Source organism: Rhipicephalus sanguineus, chromosome 6, assembly GCF_013339695.2.
Source record: "Rhipicephalus sanguineus isolate Rsan-2018 chromosome 6, BIME_Rsan_1.4, whole genome shotgun sequence".
In the NCBI taxonomy this organism is placed as follows: Eukaryota; Metazoa; Arthropoda; class Arachnida; order Ixodida; family Ixodidae; genus Rhipicephalus; species Rhipicephalus sanguineus.
In genome coordinates this window covers 124,144,976-124,160,884 of record NC_051181.1, presented here as the reverse complement: position 1 = coordinate 124,160,884, position 15,909 = coordinate 124,144,976, and the positions used below count along the sequence as shown (strand labels likewise).

At 46.7% G+C, this 15,909-nt stretch overlaps 4 non-coding genes across 4 annotated transcripts; 1 reads left to right on the top strand and 3 right to left on the bottom strand.

The window, feature by feature from the left end:
* Positions 1–582: 582 nt before the first annotated feature.
* Positions 583–655, bottom strand: Trnar-acg (transfer RNA arginine (anticodon ACG)). The gene has a single exon. It is a non-coding gene; the product is annotated as a tRNA-Arg (tRNA).
* A 271-nt stretch (positions 656–926) lies between these two features.
* On the bottom strand, positions 927–999 carry Trnar-acg (transfer RNA arginine (anticodon ACG)). Its single transcript has one exon. It is a non-coding gene; the product is annotated as a tRNA-Arg (tRNA).
* Positions 1,000–4,507: 3,508 nt separating this feature from the next.
* Trnay-gua (transfer RNA tyrosine (anticodon GUA)) lies at positions 4,508–4,598 on the bottom strand. The gene is given in 2 exon segments: positions 4,508–4,543; positions 4,562–4,598. It is a non-coding gene; the product is annotated as a tRNA-Tyr (tRNA).
* Positions 4,599–5,755: 1,157 nt separating this feature from the next.
* Positions 5,756–5,827, top strand: Trnaw-cca (transfer RNA tryptophan (anticodon CCA)). The gene has a single exon. It is a non-coding gene; the product is annotated as a tRNA-Trp (tRNA).
* The last annotated feature ends 10,082 nt before the right edge of the window (positions 5,828–15,909 follow it).

Genomic DNA, 15,909 nt, shown 5'->3' with positions numbered 1-15,909 from the left:
CATCCGGCACGGCATGCAGCATCTAATGTAGCTTCAGGTGCAGTGCTTGATTGCCGGGCTCAATGATGATACAACGGCTGTCCTTCACATTCACTTCTTTCGCCCGTAACAATTCTTTCACTGTGCCACAGCTTTTGAACGTTACGGCCCAAACGTGACTCATTCGATACGCCCCCAAGGCAACCACGTCCGTAAGCAATTCCATGCTTGACAGCATATCACGGACATGTTCCACCCTGTGTGGCCTTGCACGTACATCGGCGTGTAAAAATAATGTATTAATAACAAGTCGCCCTGTCGGTAGTTGAGGCAGAAGTACCTCGTAATCCGGATCCTTGTTCGCAAAAAACCTTGAACCGTGGCCCTACTGGGCCGCTGAAGCCGCTCCTACGGAGCTCATGTCAGACACGTCCGCACCCTACGATGGCCGGAAGTAGAATCAGACGTGTTATCCATTGCACCCAAGGTTGCACCACAGGCCCACAGCGTTACTTGCTGCATTATGCAAGCCTGTGCAGTGGCTTTGTGGTAATGAAAAAAACATTACATTCGGTTTGGGCCGAAAAGATATGAATAATGTCCCGAGCCTGCCAGGATTCAAACCTGGAATCTTCTGATCCGTAGTCAGACGCGTTATCCGTTGCGCGACAGGCCCATGGCGTTACCTGCTGCATTATGCAAACCTGTGCAGTGGCTTTGTGGTAATGAAAAATATTACGTTTGGCTTGTACCGAAAATAATAAAGTCCGACCCTGCCGGGGATTCGAACCTGGAATCTTCCCATCCGTAGTCAGACGCGTTATCCGTTGCCCCACAGGCCCACAGCGTTACTCACTGCATTATGCAAACCTGTGCAGTGGCTTTGTGGTAATGAAAAAAACATTTCATTTGGTTTGTGCTGAAAAAAATAAATAAAAATAATGCCCCGAGCCTGCCAGGATTCGAACCTGGAATCTTCTGATCCGTAGTCAGACGCGTTATCCGTTGCGCCACAGGCCCACAGCTTCCCAATGCGCATAATGTAAACCTGTCCAGTGGCTTTGTGGTAATGAAAACTTCCGTTATATGTGGTTTGTCTCGAAAAAGATAATAAAATAATGCCGAGCCTACCAGGATTCGAACCTGGAATCTTCTGATTCGTAGTAAGACGCGTTATCCGTTGCGCCGCAGACCCTCAGCTTTACTTTGCGCATAATGCGAACCTGTTCAGTCGCTTTGTGGATATGAAACCTTTCATTAATATAATAATAATTGCTGGGGTGTAACGTCCCAAAACCACGATATGATTATGAGGCACTGGCGTAGCCAGAGGAGGGGGGTTACCCCACCCCCGAAAAAAATTTATGGCTATGCTACTGTTATGAGGGATGCCGTAAGGTTGTTTAACGTGCACTTAAATCTGAGTGCACGGGCCTCAGAAAACTTTCAATAGCAGCAATATTGCAAAAGACGCGGTATATTAGGAACTGGGAGACCACAACGATCCACTGATAAAAATTAACATCGTTTCCCAGGCAACGCGCACCATCGCAAATTATGATTCACTGTCTGCAAACGTGTCCAATTCGCACAACATTCTTCTAAGGCACTCCATATCGTATTCTAAGAAAAAAAAATTCTTTAATACGTTATTTTGTGTGAGTGTCTGCAATTGATCGTGATTAGCATGTAATTAATATGTAATCATTCTGCAGTCAGTCAAGTTTCTTTTGCATAAAAAGGACCATATCCTTAGGCAAGAAATGCATTCGCAATCTGTTTTTCTTCGTATTTATTCGAGCAAGCAAAATTAATACTTTTCACGCCGGTCCTGGAGTGCGGCAAGTCGAGCGACTAATAAAACATCGCGGTGCCTTCACCAAAGTTATCACCTACAGTCATATAAGCACACTGCACTTATATAGAAGTATTGTGTTTTCGTGAATGAAAGGTATTAGAGGGAGTACCACATTATACGCAAAATTCGACATGAGGTTAGATTCCCGTGTGGAGTACGAAGTACCGAGTTTCACGGCCGCTAATATTTTGATCTGACGGCGGACTGAAACCCGACATTCTTGAAAAAAGCAGTATTACCCATTTGGCATTTCTAGCGCTTTGGTACTGAGCCAATCTTACGTTGATTGCACTCCATACGCACCTGCCAAGCACTGTTTGTCTATCAACATACGCGGAGAGACACCTGCGTCTGGATATCTGCGATAACTCGCCTGCAGTTGCGAGCGAGAATCCAGAGAGCTGCCACTCGAACTGCTTTATACCTCCGTGATCGAGGACCGGAAACTTCTACCGGAAAGTGTACAGTCGTATATAGCACACTGGGGGTTCAGCCAAGAGACATTAACTATGCCTATGAGCAATTGATCTTGCTCTTTCTTGGCCACTGGTCCAAAGAACTTGCACAATGAGGCTGCGTCCACACATGTGTACATTGAACCCCAAGGGTACGGAATCCTAGCCAAGGTAATGACAACTGTGCGATGCAAAGTTGCACAGGCTGTATAAGAAAGCTGGAAGCAGCAAATCACGCTGATCAAGTTTCGATGCGAAGTGCAGAGGATGTAAAAATATTGCGGTCCACTGTGACAAAACGTTCACATCACGAGGTCGTTTGTGATGATCGTCGCCTAAAACCGTACGACGCTGCGCCGTTCGCATAAAAATAGCATCCGCTGAAAAAACCCCGTGCGCGACAGTGTGCCCAGGCCGCTGAAATATGAAGTGCTTACTGAAATCCCGCTCACCGCGAAATTTTTTGAAGTCGACATATGCCTGCCTGTCCTGCCTGAAACGTAATGCGCAGTGTCCATAATTACCAGCTCTGCAATTAATGCCGCGTCATTATAATTTGTCATTATAACGTGTTTATCCGATATGCGGTTATTAGGCGAGCGGCGAGTGTCTCTCCAATGCGGCGCTACCAGAACGTTCAATATTAATTATGGCATAGTCGCCTTCATCGTGCTTAATTTATCTCCTTAAAATTTTTAATTTAATCAGTGCGTCTGCCGTGTAGAGGTGCTCAAGCTTCCAAACACCGGTGAACTACCGCAATAATGAAAACTTACAGCGCTAAGAGCTGGGGCGCCATCTAGTTTGGGCAAGCGTAGGCAATGTAGGAAACTGTTTTTTAAACATCGCCTTAGAGATCTCCATTGCCTGCAACCGTAGGTTTTCATAATATGCCTGTAACTGAGAACAAAATCAATATTTCGTTTGTGTTGTCTCAGTCCCTCGCTTTGCGCCTGTGTTTTCACGCCTTACAGTTTTGTATAAGTAACAGAATCACTCTAAAGAGTTTTATGCGCGGCAGCAATCACAGAGGTCGAAGAGCTTAATGGGTGATTTTCTGTTTGGGCGATAGATGGCGCTACCACTCAAGGCATTCGGTTCATAGAGTTTGTACAGACTGCACTGACGCTTCCATTTGGCCGAATTAAAATATTAGTTTGGTTGTTCACAGTTCACCACCACTTCGTTATAAAAGGATCAACAGTATCCATTTATACATGCATAAAAACACCCGGTACGTACATTTCGTTGCCAGAAGCTTCTGTCTTCACTGCAATGAATGCACGCGTTGATTGCATATCCTCCCAGGTGAAATTGTGCAACTGGGAATCCAACTAGTTTCAACAGTTGCAGGCCAACTGGTCCTAGTTGATTCTAGTTGCAACTGGCTCCAGTTAGCAGCTGGTCCCAGTTACAACTCAACTGGTTCCAGTTAGTAGCTGGTTTATTCTTTTTTCTTTTCTTGATAATGCGTTAGTTCCAGGTTGTATTTTTGCCATTTTTGCCACAAGTTTTCGGTTTTATCTTGCTGTGGTGTAGTCGCGCTCTTACGATACTTAATAGTAGTACACCATAATAGTAGGTAGTTTTAAAATAGCGTGCGCTATAAGCTTTGCCTTTGCCGCAAGTGCGCATGCGTCGTACGCTAACCTCTTGTGACGGAAAGCGGGTGACTGCAAGGACCGCTATCTTTGCGTACGCTATTCTAAAACTCCCTAATAAGAGGTTCCACCGACAGTGTTTACTTACCGGATGCTCCATAACGTATCTATGCTCAGTTATCACGCATACGTGTGATATACGAACAGCAGTAAATCTGATATTTCGGTAAAGTTGGACATCTCACAGATGCTACATACGTCGAATGTGAAGTGCAACCAGCGCGTGTTTCGGCAAAGGAGCACATGTATAACCTCCTAATTAAAGGGCTGTTACCATAACAAGTGTCACTTATCGTCGTCATTTACGTCACTATTCAGCAGTGTCCATCACTGTAGCGGTTGGCTTCAGACGTAACAGAAAGTAGCATTCGTTTTTCGAACTCCAGAATTAAGAACTCTGCCTTAGACAATGTTCTCCAAAATCTTCACTTCAAGTGTACAAGTGCACGCACCGAGGGAACTGATTGCCCCAAAAAGAGTTTAAAAAACCTACACCGGTCTGCTATGTATCTACATTCGTCTGTAGAAAAAAAAAATTAAAAAAAAAAAAAAACTCCGTCGAGCCGGATTCGAACCAGCGACCTATGGATGTCCATAGCATTCCACCTCTACAGTCCACCGCTCTACCAACTGAGCTATCGACGGGACGACCACGGAGCGCGAACGGTGCACTTATATAGAAGTATTGTGTTTTCGTGCCAATTCTTTCCGATTTTACCTTCGCAAAGTGAACGTTAGACCTATGCCACTGCTGCCTTTAGCTAGTCACACACCAACATATTTAACTCCCACCGCAGGACTAGTCAGTTCTTGCAATAACCACCCCATAAGCCTCAGCCACTTGCAAAGAAGTAATACCAAGACTGAAGTGAGGCGCCGCAAATGCACTAAAGCAATCAGAGTACCGAGGTCAAAACAAGCTACAGTTTAACTGTGTGTGAAAAGCCTTAAATAGAACAGCGCAGCCACAAACTTGGTCGCAACGTAGCAGTCTGAAGCAAAGAAGCGCACGAACGACAGCGATCTTCCATCCAAATCACTGCTAAGCTGCTCATCATCGCTGTCATCGCTATTCTGCTCAAAACATAAGCCACACAGCAATAAAACCGAGTACAACAGCGCTTCAACGTTGCACAAACTACCGACTGAACAACGAAAAAGCATGATTGCACACGCTCGTTAGCGACCCTCCAAGCAACATGCTTCACTCGATCTTGCAGTGTGAATATACACAACATTGTCAATGGTTCCGAACAGCATACACGAAATGCACGAGATCCACGCAGTCACTGGCAATGCTTACAATCGCCTCGCATTAGTTCATTCACCCATCCTCCATCACGCCACCAGCACTACATCGAGCCCGCTTCTTCTGTGTAGAGCTAGTAGAGCGGTAGAGCCCATCAGCGACAGCCGATGTTCTAGTTTCTCTGCGTCCCAACAGACGTCGCTAAAATTTCCAAAAATGCACAGCCTCTGAGAGTTAGGTAACACGCTTTTAAACTTTGGAGGCCATGCAAAACGAAGTATAGTTCTTTTAAAAGCCGCTAGATAGCACTACCATACTGAGCATAAGCATCTTTGTGTTCACGCGCAGGCATTTTACCGCATGTTTTACCGGCAGCTTTTCCACCTGGTTGACAGTTTATCGTTCAGACTTCAGAATTCCAACACCTTGAAGAGGTAAACGCGGGACATGTGAGGTGTGTATGTACAAAACAACCAATCAATAACACGAACTGGAAAGAAGGTGGCGTTCGCAAAGGTTTGTGTAGCGTTTTAAAAAGGGCCCGTTGCGTGCTGACTCGGTGGCGCAACGGTAGCGCGTCTGACTCCAGATCAGAAGGTTGCGTGTTCGAATCACGTCCGGGTCAAGATTTTTTTGCTTGCACAAAAAATTTTCTTTTTTTTTTTGCACACACTAGGTAAATTAAACGTTTCGCTGCAATGTGGGAGTTCAACACAGCAAGTAGTCGCAAAACATTAGAAACTTCAATGCGAGTCATGGCTCTTTTTGTGGCAATTATTACGCCGTTTGGTAGAGAGAGCCTTTTATATGATTGCACAAAATAAGCATTGTGTTCAACGAATTTAACACTTCCATATCCATAGAAGAATACAACCGAGTAACCGATTAGGACTTCGATTGATTCATACCATGGGGTCGATCGCTGCCGAGAAAAGCATCCTTTCATGACATAAATTGATGAAGGGCACAAAATAGAAACTATAACGGCATCCTGTTTCACGACTTACACGGATATTGGTCTGGGCGAGCTGGTAGCGATTCATGGTAAGGTACAGTAGTAAACAGCCACAGCTCGTGTCTGTTCATTGCTGTAGATCATTCTTAAATGGACGCCAAAGTGAAACAATGAATCGGTTTATGTTGATAAAGTGTACTCCTAGAACTCGTATGCCCTTAATTTCGCCGCCATATGTTTATCAAGAGAGGAGAAAATCAAGGTCAAAGTCTCATTTTTAAATTTGCCTCCGAAATCTCCGCTTGTGACGTCACGAATATCAAAGTGAATTTTTCGTATTTTGACAACAATAATTGGCTCGACGAAATTTCCTGAAACTTGATATGTTAAGTCTATGCCCCCCTCAGAAGATAATATGCTACTTCATTTTTTACCGATTAGGAACTGCGTATGACCTCAAAAAAAAACTATGACGTCAAGGCATTTGGTGTGGAAATTTCATGGTGGCGTCCCCGCCCACATTTTCTTTTATGCAACTAACCGAATATGGTCCAAAGCTTAAATCGTATATTGCTGCAGTTTTGAACTCCGAAGTAATTTCGAGCGCAAACTAATACGCACAACGACCCGCCTCTTTAGGTTACACGTATCCCCACGACGAGGAATTTACGCGCGCCGACTACTAACAGGTGGATAGCAAAACGGCGCGTCGTCTGCTACAGCACTTCCGGTTCTAGGAACCGTCAAGGCTCAGCTCGTTGCTGCTTCAAGTTGTGTGCTGTTCAGTGTAATCGGGAAGGAGGCAAAGTTTCGAACAAACGATATGCCTTGACTAACTAGTTCCGCGACGGTAACGATATTTTTTTATTTTCATTCAATTATTCAAGACATTTGGTTAAAAACAGTGCTACCTTGTCCCTGGCGTTGCCACGGCTCCCTCGTTGCGTCCACAGCGGCAAGCAGCATTGAAAAGGCATCGTGGAATGGCAGAAACAAAAAGAAAGAAAGAAAGAAAGAAAGAAAGAAAGAAAGAAAGAAAGAAAGAAAGAAAGAAAGAAAGAAGAAAGAAAGAAGAAAGAAAGAAAGAAAGAAGAAAGAAAAGAAAGAAAGAAAGAAAGAAAGAAAGAAAAGAAAGAGAAAGAAAGAAAGAAAGAAAGAAAGAAAGAAAGAAAGAAAGCAAGCAGCAGCCAGCAGCCGATATGCTGAGCTGCTACTAGGTTATTACATTAGGTTATGCCACAGGGATGTCTGCTCTGGCGTGTTTCATTACATAAAAGAAACAAAAAGGTTGCCATGTTAGTGTATAGTTATTAATTTATATTATTGGTTCCGAACCTGCCACTATATCCGTCAGAAATTCCATCAGACAGTCTGACTGTTTGCTCGTTTAGCATTTTCATTTATTATCTATGCTTTATTTTTAGTCTAAAGTTTCAGTGTCTGTTGTTAGCTACATAGGTCTTTACTTTAAATATCCTGCCGCCCGGTTCTTGGCCCATCCCCATTTGTGGGCGAGCGCCATCAGATCATAATCATAATAATAATCATCATCATCACCATCATCATCATCATCACTAGTTTCAGCTGCTACTACAGTTTCGTTTTTCAGCGCCCAACGAAGGATTGTAGATGGCGCTGGCGGTGTATTAGACAGATGGCGCTGTACATTTTCAATATTTGCTATTACTGGCTGAATTTATTCTATACACGTAGTATACGTCTACAATGAACATTGCGTTTATATTTTTTTATGCCAGCGTACAGTGATTTGTATTGTGTGCATTCCCCAATGTACAGATACTTCGGCTTGAAAACCACTCCCTTTTTCTGGGAACGGATGGAAAGCTACTCATCTGTTTTATGGTAATCACCCAACTGTCCACCTTGCTGAACTTTATAAATGCGTTACATAACGACCGATTTCCCTAAAGTAAGTTTGGCTGCAATACAAGTTTGCTGTGGAGGGAAGCAAGCAGAAGCTTTCGTTTGTGCAGGGAAGCTCGTTGAGTGCAAGTGGGGAACTGAAATAGCTCTTCATATGTGTTCCCTAAGTGTTCCTTGATATGTGTACCTTAAGTAACTGGCGTAGTCAGGGGGCGGGGGGCGGTATTCAACCCCTCTTCCCCACCAGAAATGTTCAGTTTTGCATGTGTATATATACAAGGGCTGACTTCTGGCCTTGTTGGTACGACATATCTGAAGTGTTTAGCGCAGAATTATGAAGACGGGACAAGAAGGGAGAACACGTACACAGGTGCTACATAGCGCCTGTACATAGCGCCTGTGTACGTGTTCTTCCTTCTTGCCCCGTCTTCATAATTCTGCGCTAAACACTTCAGGTATATATACAGGCACACATACAAACGCACGCACGAACATGCATAGAGCATGGTTGAACCCCCCCCCCCCCCCCTCTACACTGGAAAAAAATTTCTCGCTACGTTACTGCTTTAAGTTATTTGGTTTCCTTAAGAACAGGCGTGAATCATAACCATTATTTGGAAGCGTTTGTGCCTTGTTGGCCTATGCGCGCAGATGTCTTGCCCATGCCAGAGTGCTTGTGCGCGCCGAGGCACTCAACGCGCGGCGTGATAGGAAAGCCGGAGTGTCACCCACATGTAAGGAGACCCGTGGTTATAGCACGCTGCTGACACCGAATTCTAATGCTGAAGCACAGTGCGTGAAAGAGAAATCCGCAGCAAAATGACGCTGAACTGTTAATCTTCGATCAGATTTCGCTACTTCAAGCTGGACTGCTATTATGGTAACTCTGAAGTAACTTCGGTCTATGGCTTCAAGGAAAAACTGTCAGTGTTTAGTACTCCTACGGGGTTGTTGGCCCGGTGACTCGGTCCTTCCCTTTCCCTTCTTACACTCACACTTCCCTTTCTCTCTCCACACCGGAGCTCCAGCGCCTGCTGACGTCACGGCTCGATGCTGGAGGGCTGTGCGGCGAAGCGTTACCTTCATCGTTTCGGTTGCATGTCAACGTATACATCCCGGCCGTCGCAGTGGCTCAGTGGTTATATAAGGTGCTCGGCAGCTGCACCCGAAAGACGCGGGTTCGATCACGGTCCGCGTCGGATGCATTTCGATGGAGGCAATATTTACCGGAGGCCCGTGGCCTCCGGCAATAGGGAGTTTTAGCTTGTAACGTATACTTCTTTACGTTATCGTGTTACCGAATACCGGATGGAATCTGCGCATGCGCGAACCTTTACGGAACGTAAAGGTTTACGGAACGTAAACTACTCGCCGCATAGGCTTTACGTTTACGGCCCTATGGCCCTATCTGGCAAATCCACCTTCGTTCATGGCTACTCGCGATATCCGCTTCGCGGAGACTCCAGCCGCCGAGTCAAAATAAGGCGAAGTGCTAGCGCCACTTACGATCACCTTATTTCAGCCGGATTACCGAGGCTAGAGCGACGTCGAATACCGAATCCGCAAACGTGAGAGGCCTAAAGACGCTGACAGGCTGGATAGGTGGCGCCATCTAGCGGGGCCAGGGTGTACCAGGCGAGCACAAAATTGTTATTGCAGAAACATCGGGCATTCTACTCCCAATGTAAATGCCTTGCAGCGGCGTTCATACGAATGAGTTGCCTTTTTAATCATTTTTTCCCTCAAGAACACTAAGCGAAAACAAACGTGTCCATGATTGTGGTTGCGAGAAGCGTCACAAGATGTCGACACCATTGCCTGGTAACTTGGTATCACGACCTCCTCTATAAAGTTCATAGAGGAGGTCGTGCTTGGTATTGCTACACCCCTTCGCTTATATCGAGATACTGCACACGCTAAAAACCTCTTTAATATGATTTTGCCGCAGCGTAACTCAATATTATCTAAATTAAATATAGTTTAAATGCTGTTATCATCACCATTTAGTGGTTTGCGCAAACGTAAAAGTTTACGTACGTACGTAAAGGTTTACGTTTGGGCAGCTAAAAAACTTTACTAAAACTCGAGTTCCGGTAAAACGGTAAACGTAATCCGGTAACGGTAAGGTAAAGAAGTATACGTTACAAGCTAAAACTCCCTATTTTCTCGCTTATTGAAAACCACTTTATTAACTGTTGAATTACTATTCAAGAACACTCCATTTATAATACCGTTTTTTCATTTGGCTACATACTTAACGCTAAAATAAATAAATAAATAAACAAACAAACAAATAAAAAATACTACTTTTGCTACTTTTAGCTTGAGTTTTGGCTCATTTTCAAGTATACCCAACGGGAACCCTGCGGAACGTCTTCAGAGGTGTTTCTGACGAGCCGTTGCGATTTTATTACAGTTATCAGCCGTCTCGCCGCTCGTAGTGTTTACGGAGAGGACGCGTGCACGCTTGTATAGTCCAGTAACGCGTGTCAGGCCTCGTTACGTCGAGATAAACAGGCTGCGCAATGTAGGCGAAATAGTGGGTTGTATCACCACAGCCACTTTTCGATGGAGGCGAAAATGTTTGAGGCCCGTGTACTTAGATTTAGGTGCACGTTAAAGAACCCCAGGTGGTCGAAATTTCCGGAGCTCTCCACTACGGCGTCTCTCATAATCATATCGTGGTTTTGGGACGTTAAACCCCAGATATTATTATTATTATTATTATTATTATCACCACAGCGACGTCCGAAACAGTTCTAAAGGCATGTCATCACACTTGTTCCCTCTCGGTGCCTGTACTGCATGCGACACGGCCGGGACGGCGCGTACGCGCAGTTATCGTAAAGGCACCCGTACTAAGTAACGGTATGACTCAGCGCAAGACATATCGGCCGCGATAAGCAATGTTTCACCTCCTAGCAGTTGCGTAAAGGGGCCGTGCTAACTTTTGGGAACGAACAATCGTGCAGTACTTACAGGTAAAAAGCACACGCTATAGGTAAACCTTGAGGAACAGTCAGGAACGCGTGGCATTCAACCGTCGTCTCTAGGCAGGGGGGCGCGCTTCTCTCCATTTATGAAGCAATAGTTGTGTGGCGACACATTCTGCGCGCAGCTTCCACCTCGCTATCGTTCAGCCCGGCGTGACACGGCCACACGCTGCACTGCATTCCGATAAGCCACAGCACCACCGCAGCGTCGCCCGAGGCATACGTCACCGGCGGTGACTATACAAAATCAGGCTCGGAGGAACTGGTCGTATCGTATAGACCAGTTCCTTCGACGAAACTATGACCCCCGGCCCCGTAGAGATCGCCAGCTTAGTACAGGGCACCTCTGGCGATATACGAAGCAGTACAACACTTTCGCCACGTTCTCGAGGCACAGCACTGCACTATCTATGCCGACCACAAACCTATGACCTAGCGCCTTCTCTCGGCGCTGCGACAAACTCCCGCAGCTCCAACAGAACCAGCTCTCGTTCATTGCCTAGTTTACCACCGACATCCAACATGTCCGCGGGAAAGACAACGTGGTCGCCGATGCACTTTCACGTGTGGCAGCTATCAGCTCATCACAGATAACAGCTGACGTCCTCGCCGAGGCTCACACTACGGACGCTAAACTGCAGGACCTTCTTAAGTGCGGGTCCTCACTACAGCTGCAACAGGTCCCCATACTTGGGTCGACAAGCACCATCTACTGCGACATGTCGACAGGACGAAGCAGGCCATATGTGCCCCTGTCCCGTCGCCATGACCTTTTCAGCCAGCTGCACAATCTCACAATACGCCGCGCAATGCGTGCCTCTAAACGCCTCGTGGCTGACCGCTAAGTCTGGCCCTCCATGCAGTGGGATTGCCGCACCTAGGCGAGCTCCTGCATTCAATGCCAACGCGCTAAAGTCACAAGGACGTCACTTCACCGCTGAGAGTGTTCCTCAGCCTTCTGGTCGGTTCCAGCACGTCCACCTTGACATCATAGGACCCTTCCCCCAGCTGGACCCTGTCGCTACGGCCTCACCGCCATCGATCGGTATAAACGATGGCCTGAGGCATGACCCCTCGAGAGATCCGCAGCGGTAGACGTCGCCTCGGCCTTCTTCAGCGGCTGGATTGCTCGTTTCGGCCCCCCTCGCTGCGTCACAACCGAGCAAGGACGACAGTTCGAATCGCACTTTTTCAGGCTCCTCGGGGTAACCATCGGGTTTGAACGCTTGAGACCACGAGTTACCACACCTGCGAAAACGGAATGATCGAGCGCTTCCACCGATAGTTCAAAGCAGCCACCATGCACCACCTGGACTCAACCTGGCTCGAGCCCATCCCAGCCGTCACCCTAGATCTTCGCGCCACCTTCAGTACGGACATTCAGGCCACACCCGCGTAACTCGTCTGCATGGGAACCACTCCGTCTCGTAGGCGAATTTCCTGCCGCACTGCCATCCAACGCCGCGACGTCAGATCCCACCGATTTCGTCGCCTGGCTCCGACGCACCATCGCCGCCCTACGCCCGTCACCTGCAGCTCACCACTGTTAACCTGCACCTTTCGTCTTCAAGGAGCTAGCAACGTGCACGCACGCTTTCCTCTGCGACGACACCGTCCGCAGGCCTTCCTAGCCACCCTACGGTGGACCCTACCTCGTCGTCCATCGCGACGACAAAAACTTCACCCTGCGCGTGAACGGGAATGACGTTCGCGTTTCTATTGATCGGCTAAAGCCAGCGTACATTGCTTTCGACGAACCAGCAAGTACCTGTGCACCCACAGGCGCCCATCTACAACCATAGGCTGGCAAAAAAAGGTGCAGCTCACTCAGACTCACTCTAATAATGTATTTTCCGCTTAGGGCTCACTCGGACTCAGACTCACCAAAGTTTTCCTCAACCGGACTCGCTCGGACTTAGCAAAATTTTTCTCTACGGGACTCACTCGGACTCAGACTCACCAACATATTACTCAGCCGGACTCACTCACTCAGACTCATGGCTCGATCTGATCGAGTCTGAGTGAGTCTGAGTGAGGCGACTCATGAGTACGTTCATTAAAATTTGTTTTTTAGATCATGGTGTCAACGCTTTTTAACACCAATTTCTCACATAATCGCTGCTTTACGATATGCCTTTTCATCTTGTTCATTCAAATACGAGTTATCAAAGGTTTCAATCCTGTAAGGGCATTTTTATGAAATACCCGACTCACATGAGATATTTTTATCAAGAACTTCCAGTGAAAGAGCTTGTCGGGGGAGATCATGGCACCTCCCCCCCCCCTCCTCCCACACCTCAATTCACAACTCTGATCAATAAATATTGAGGTGGCGCATAAACGCTAGTGCATTGAGATATGTGTGAATAGACTCGAGTATAAACGTAAGCCGATATAAGGCTGACAGTAATGCTGATGAGTAGATAGGATGATAGGTCGGCAATAAAAGGTGGAGCTCACTCAGACTCACTCAATAAGTATATTTTGAGTTTAGGGCTCACTCGGACTCAAACTCACTAAAGTTTTCTTCAAACGGACTCTCTCGCACTCATAATCACCAAACTTTTTCTCAGCCGGACTCACTCGCACTCAGACTCACTAAAGTTTTCTTCAAACGGACTCACTCGCACTCATAATCACCAAACTTTTTCTCAGCCGGACTCACTCGCACTCAGACTCACTAAAGTTTTCTTCAAACGGACTCACTCGCACTCATAATCACCAAACTTTTTCTCAGCCGGACTCACTCGCACTCAGACTCACTAAAGTTTTCTTCAAACGGACTCACTCGCACTCAGATTCAAGGCGCAATCTGAGTCTGAGTGAGTCTGAGTGAGTCGACTTATGAGTGAGTTTGCCGACCTATGTCTGCGACACCCAGCCTGCTTCTTTCACTACACGATACGGACGCCCCACAGATTTTTACAAGCCCTGAGGGCTCTCCACTCAGCTGGGGGGGGGGGGGGGGGGTTGTGTGGCGACACACTCTGCGCAAGTGCGCGGGCAGCCTCCACCTCGCTATCATCGAGCCAGGTGTGACGCGGGTATACACTCTGCACCGATAAGCCGCACCGCCACCGCAGCGTCACCCAAGGCATACGTCACCGGCGGTGGCTACAAAACCAGGCTGCCAAGCTCGGAAGAGGATGATTGCTACGCTACCCAGATGAGCGTAGCGTCAGAATGGTCACCTGATGCTGCTGCTAGTTGAATAAACCATCGTTGCGTTTTTATGTTGGGAGTCGTCCTTCGGTAGACTTGACATCCCACAGGTGCTAGGGACGGTTGTAGAACCGAAAACCTCCCGCAGTCCAGCCGAAGAGGGTTCCCTACCACCGAACTAAGGCTTGGGGTAAGAGCTTCTCTCCGAGTCATGTTATGCGACTGTCCTTCCCTTGAGCACCGGAGAATACATAGCACCACTTGGTGAGTGTCCTGCATACTTGTTGAGGAGCGGAATAGCCCACTGAGTCTAGACACCTCGTCCTAAGTTGCCTTTTATTTATTTTCATTCATTCATTTAACGGTTAACAAACATTTTTTTTTCCTTTCTCTTTCTTCGGGTGTGCCACTTTATACGAAACTTTAAATAAGCGGCACTCTGCAGCGAATCCGCTTGACGTCATGATGATCACTGAATACTTCATTATCACGTGAATAAATTAGCGGTCGATCTCCTTATTCCGGACAGTCCTATTGCTGCCGCCTTCGTCGGTTCGGTCAGCTCTTGCTGAACTTTCGAGCCTTCGCTGGACAGCATTACGTTTCCTCCAACCTCTAGGAGGCACTATGATTCGATCCTAGTACCTCACGCATTCGAGGCGGATGCCAGTGCCTGCTGTAGGCAGGCCGTCACTACTGTTGCTATCGTATCGTGCAATTTAGGGTTCCACTCCCACGCTACTCTTTTCTGTAACTTCCTTTTAAAGTTTCGACATGTATTAATGCGATTTTTTTGGGAAGCATTGCTTTGGGAAGTTTTGTTAAACAAGTTTTGTACTTACCAGTGTTTGTTTTCTTTTTTTCCCTGCTTCTTACCGTGCAGACACGCCCATGCTTACGTGTATATAGTCCATTCTTGCATCTATCCTTTGCCCAATGTGACCACTCGTGTGACAAGTTCACGCATGAGACTTTCGTATGTGGTTTGTGTGACACGAAACATTTATTTTTCTTATGATTCCACATTCGACACGTGTGGCGAGTACGACAAGAAACAGAGCACGTCGCCAATACTGGCGTAAAGGAGGGGGGGGGCAAATGTCGCGATGCGATGAAAATCAAGAAAAAAAAATTTAAGGAAAGGGAAAAAGAAACGCAGTTGAGAAATGGGAACAAGAATGCGAATTTTTTCACTTAAGTAAGTACAGGCTAGTGCATGTAAGGGAAAGTTCTGGACACATACCTATTTCTTTCTTGTTTTCTGTCTCGAAGATAAACTAAACCGCAGCACAACTGTACAGAATAAGGCAACTAACCTTTTTAACGGGGAACGGGTTACAAGTTCAGCCATACGGGCCGCCGACGACAGTTAACAGTGAGAGACAGCGAAACGACATTTGGAGTCAATGTGGCGGCAAAGCTAACGTCGACACTTGGTAGGGGATATTAGGACGTCGTGGGTGTGGAACGGTGGACCAGAAAGATCGTCATCTGTTCAGCTACGGACGATGTCTCAACGCTCGTTTTCAGTAACTGCGACACTCTATACGGGGTAATATTTTTTTTTTTGAATGACCTTTCGTTCTGAAAGCTCTGCGATAGGCTGCATATGTCCGCAGTAATTCGCGAAACTCGATTTTAGGTGGTGTCGCACAACCGACAAACAATTAGGGCATCCGATTTGCAACGACGCAAGCGCCATATTTTCTCTAC